Source organism: Portunus trituberculatus, chromosome 23 (assembly GCF_017591435.1).
Source record: "Portunus trituberculatus isolate SZX2019 chromosome 23, ASM1759143v1, whole genome shotgun sequence".
Classification (NCBI taxonomy): domain Eukaryota; kingdom Metazoa; phylum Arthropoda; class Malacostraca; order Decapoda; family Portunidae; genus Portunus; species Portunus trituberculatus.
In genome coordinates this window covers 15,500,210-15,505,209 of record NC_059277.1, presented here as the reverse complement: position 1 = coordinate 15,505,209, position 5,000 = coordinate 15,500,210, and the positions used below count along the sequence as shown (strand labels likewise).

Genomic DNA, 5,000 nt, shown 5'->3' with positions numbered 1-5,000 from the left:
TGTGCGTGTGCGTGCGTGAAGGAGTGAGTTGCATGGGATCCATATTACGTCAAAGGTAAAAAAGAACAATAACCTTTTTTCAATGTTTCTTTTTTTCTCTCTCTCTGTGGAGTAAAGGGAGTCACGCAGAACACCGGTCCACAGATGCGTGCATGCTGTTATGATGGAGATGATGTAATGTGGTGGTGTGGTGACGGTTATGTGATGCCATGTAATGTGTGGTATGGTGATAGGATATGGTGGTGTTGTGTTGTGATGTAGGTGATGCAATGTTTTGGTGTGTGGTGGTGTGGTGCGGTGTGGTGTGTTGTGGTGTTGCAGCATGGTGTTGTGGTATCGTGTTATCGTGAGACATTCTGCTGTGATATGAAGCAAAATTTGTTCGTTTAAGGTATTGCTAGAAGTGACTTGACCTGTGTATCCTTGTGTGCCCTGTTGTGCCCTTCTGCACTCGTGTGTGCCCCTGTGTACCCATGTGTCCGATTGTGTGGCCATGCGTGTATCCTTGTGTGCCCTTCTCTACCCAGGTTTGTGCCCCTGTGTGCTCCTGTGTGCCTCTGTTTTCCTTGCGTGTGCCCTGGTATACCCTTCTTTATCCCTTTGTGCCCCAGTGTGCCCCTGTGCTCCCAGAGTCTCGCAGCTGTGATTTGTCCTCGACCCCTGACAGCCAACCCTCGCGGCGGGAGGAAGAACTGAGACAACCAGTTCACCTTGAGCCTCCCTTGAGAGGAAGAGGGAGGCGTGGGCACACCAGTACATACTACCTGCCTCCTCTTCTAGCCGCGGCACTGTTCCATGTTATACAAGGCGACTAAGAGTAGTACGGAGACTTGGCACCCTCTTCCTCTGTGTTCAAGGGATGCGAGGCTGGGTTGTAGGCAAAACACTTTTAGTCCGTACTTCCTTCTGTAACCACCTTACTGGTGCGTTTTTTTTTTTTTTTCGTTTTTTTTATGCAAGAGGATAAACCAGCCAAGAGCAGCAAAAATATTAAAAAAAAAGGCCCACTTGATTGCCAGTTCCCTTAAAGTTCAAATAGAGTTAGCCAAAAGTCTAGGCAACGGAATTAGGAGGAATGAGGGAACCGAGCCTCGCTTCCAATGTGCATTTATGAAAGAGACATCCGTTTGTTTATAGATAACAATACTTATAATTAGTTGCGTCACAATTCTTACAATTAGTTGCGTCAATCTCTAATTACCCCATGTTTGCGTGCCATATTGGGCAATTAAAAGAGGAGTGAAGGACCTAGGAACCCCATTCTCTATATTTTCAAAAGGGATGTCAGCTTGGCATATAAACACCAATACTTATAGTTGGTTACCTTCTCCTCTAACTACAGTACCCCTTCGTGACGTATGAGGCAACTAGAAGAGGAGTGAGGGGAGGGGGACTGGCCATCCCATCCTCTATGTTTTAAAGGAGGATGTCAGCTTGATGTATAGGCAGCAGTATGTAGTTAGTTACCTCCTTATTATAGTCATTTGCCTATTCCTCTAACCACGGTACTACACCATGTCGCACAAGACAGCTAAGAGAGTGAGGGAACTAGACACGCCATCCGCTGTGTTGTCTGTCAGTCTGGTATACAGAGCAGGACAGATTAGCTAGCGACTCTAACCTCCGTGTTTCTTCATCTCATACGAGAAAGCTGAGGGAGAAAAAGTGAGGGAATTGAGCCTCTTTTCATATATATTTATTGAAAGGGATGTCAATCTGATATGAGAATAACATTGCACGGTCACTTCCACCGCAGCCACCGCACTTCCGTGTGTTCTAAAAGGACATAGATTTGTAATAAGTATATGTACAGTACCTGCAAAAATTTACATAGCAAGAAACATTGGAAAAATATGCATTTGAAATCAAGAATATTAAGAGAAACTGAACCGTAGCTACGAGTTTAAAACTAGCAATCGTAAAAAGAACATTTGAAAGCTATGATATAAAGACTGGAGGGTTAAGCGAGTATTTACAATCACCGTGGCAGAGTGAAAGGACAAAGACTGTCTGGTGTTGAAGGAAAGATAACACAAGTAGCTTTTACCTCAGCCCAGTTTGCTTCCCAGTGTTGTGTTGAGTTGCCGGCATACTTGTATTTTCCAAGTGAGATGTGTGTTACTGAATGCATTGCCAGTCTTGGCATGGAGGCAGGGCATGGGGGGAGAGAGTGCTTGTTACCTTGCCTTACTTTTTTGAGGAGCAGCAATTAATATTTTTTTCCATTTAATTTTGTAATCCTTCACCATTGTCCATTACCGGTAAAAATGATAGATCCGCGACACTGATAACAGGTTAGACATCTTGTGTGAGAAGCGGGAGGACAGACTGACATTGGTTGCACGTAGTGTTAGGCGCTCTCTCTCTCTCTCTCTCTCTCTCTCTCTCTCAATATTTTCATATACAGTAAAATATAACAAAATCGAAGTAATCATTCGCCTCTATCTCTTCCTGTATGTCTCCGGGCCCGTATTGTACTATCTCCCGGACTGTCTGCCTTCCGCCCTGTCTGTCTGTCTGTCTGTCTCTCTGTCTCTCTGTTTGTCTGTTTGTCTGTCTATCTGCCTGCCTGCCTCTTTCCTTATGTCTTCTCGTCTCCCTACCTCCTTGTATACTTAATTGTTTCCTTGCCTCGCTATCTGCCTGTGTACCGCTACCCTGTCTCCATTGTCTACCACACTCCCTCCGTATCTGCCTTACTTCGTCGTTCCATACCTTCCTGCTTCCCTGCCTTTCTACCTCTCTGTCTCCCTGCCATCTTGCCACACTATCCCCGAGTGTAAATCTATTCAGTCACCTGTCCCTGACAAGCACAGTGCGTTATGCGGCTGTGTTAAGATCAGATCGTCACTGCCTGGCCTGGCCTGGCCTGGCCTGGGTGTAACCTTAAACTCTCCACGCAGCAAATGTGTTTCTGTGGTGTTTATTTTGTGCATTGGTTCTGTTGTTTTTCTTAAGTCTAAAATTATGCCAGCGAGGAGTATGAAGAGAATGTAAAGAGGTGTTCAGTTTTGCATTTGATTGTTTTTATTACTTTAAAGCCAAACGAGCCAGTGAAAAATAAACAGAGGCCTTCAGTTTAACACTCATTGAATTGCTCATAAAACTTTCCCGCTCGCTGAGACAAGAAATTTACATCTGAGAAACATGTTTTCAATCAAGACTTTTTTTTTTTCATATTTATTCCTCACAGTCTCCCTTCGAGATTTTCATCGCATAGAAATTGCTCATCAAATGTACATTATGATACATCAGGCTTTGCCGTTAGACTCAGGCTTCAGCAGCCTCTTCTTGCCAGACTTCATACGTAACTGTCTTGTCTATATAATGCACTGGGTAGTGCATGCGACTGGCGGCTGCTGCTGCTGCTGCTGCCGCTGCCGATGCCGATGCCGATGCCCTGCACAACGCGGCTCCAACAAAAGACTTGTACAGCTTTCACTCGACCATCATGAACCGAGATTCACCTGCACGCTATACCTGTGGGCCTAATCAGCATACCTGACCTTCTGCCTCACCTTCCAACTTTCCACCGCTGGACTCTGCGGCTGCGAGAGGTCAGGGGTTAGGCTCGGGGGGAGGTCAGGCACTCAGCGGCTGGTTGGTGGTGGTGGTGGTGGTGGTAGTGGTGGCGGTGATGATGGTGATGGTGGTGGCGGTGGCACTGCTTCGCGGGTCGGCGAGGACGCGGTGACTTAAGAACGTAAGAACATGAGAAAATGAGGGAGGCTGCAAGAGGCCATCAGGCCAACACGTGGCAGTCCCTTTATGAACATACCTACCTTCGTGTCTCATCTACGTTGGTTGTGAATTTACTGATGCTTCTGTATGTGCATGTGCGTGTGCGTGTGAGTGTGCATGTGCATGTATGTGTGTGTTGTAGATTTGATTTTGTTTGTGAAGGAAGAATACTGGTCACCAAAAGTGTTCATCTGCCATATGTCATTTCTGTTCTCTATGGCTTCGCTCTTATTTGTGTTGACGTAATTTCATTCATGCGTAAAGTTCTGGTTCTTGTCTCTCTCTCTCTCTCTCTCTCTCTCTCTCTCTCTCTCTCTCTCTCTCTCTCTCTCTCTCTCTCTCTCTCTCTCTCTCTCTCTCTCTCAATACATCTTCCAGTTCTGGGTAAGCCATTTGGCTTTGTCGTAAGGGCCTGTCACCTCAGTGGGCCTTTTATTCTTTCCTTCCCCTCTGTTGCTTCAGTCCAGTGCCCTTTTAACTACATTTTTTTATTTCTTTGATCTGATGAAGCTTCTTTCCAGTTTATTGCATCAGTCGTCGTATTTCTTCCCGACACGTCACTGATAGGCCTCAATGAATGTGTCACTCCCACACAGAATGGTGAGCAAATAAGGCGACGGTCACTGAGCTGTGCGATGAAAATACGGGCCTCTGCTGTGCATAGGCAGTGCAGTATCACTCACTCACCTTAGAGCCAAAAGATCTGCTGGTGTTTGTTCTTCCTTTGTGGTCCTTCCCTGGGCCATGGTGGACTTGTTTGTCTTTCCTTTGTGTTCCTTTGGTGGACCATGGTGGACCTGCTGCTGTTAGTTCTTCTTTTGTATTCTTTTGCTGGGCCATTGTGGACCTGCTGCTGTTTATTCATCCTTTGTGTTTCATCGCTGGGCCATGGCGCAACTGCTGCTGTTAGTTCTTCCTTTGAGTTCCTTTGGTGGGGCACAGAGGATATTATAGTATGTCACCCAATCGTTCGTTTTCCCTATGCGAATTGATAAATCATATTCTTAAGCAGGAAAAAAACCTAAGAAGCCGAGCACGTTTGTCACAGCCAGTCGTGTGTCACGGATTAAGAGATGCTATCCACCACGGACTAGGAGGCCACGGGGACCAAGTCAAGGCGGCTCATTATGTCTTTACTTGTACCGCCGCCCATAGCATACCACAGTGCCGCAGCGCCTGAATGGCTGAGAGAGTGAGTGGCTGAGTAGGTGAGTGGGTGACTCCTTGGGTACCTGAGTAAATGATTGCCTGAGTGGTTG

At 46.2% G+C, this 5,000-nt stretch overlaps 1 protein-coding gene across 3 annotated transcripts in view; it reads left to right on the top strand.

Annotated features, from left to right (window-relative positions):
* The window catches only part of LOC123507957 (mucin-2-like), a 117,876-nt gene that overhangs the window by 89,898 nt on the left and 22,978 nt on the right, over positions 1–5,000 (top strand). The window lies entirely within an intron of this gene.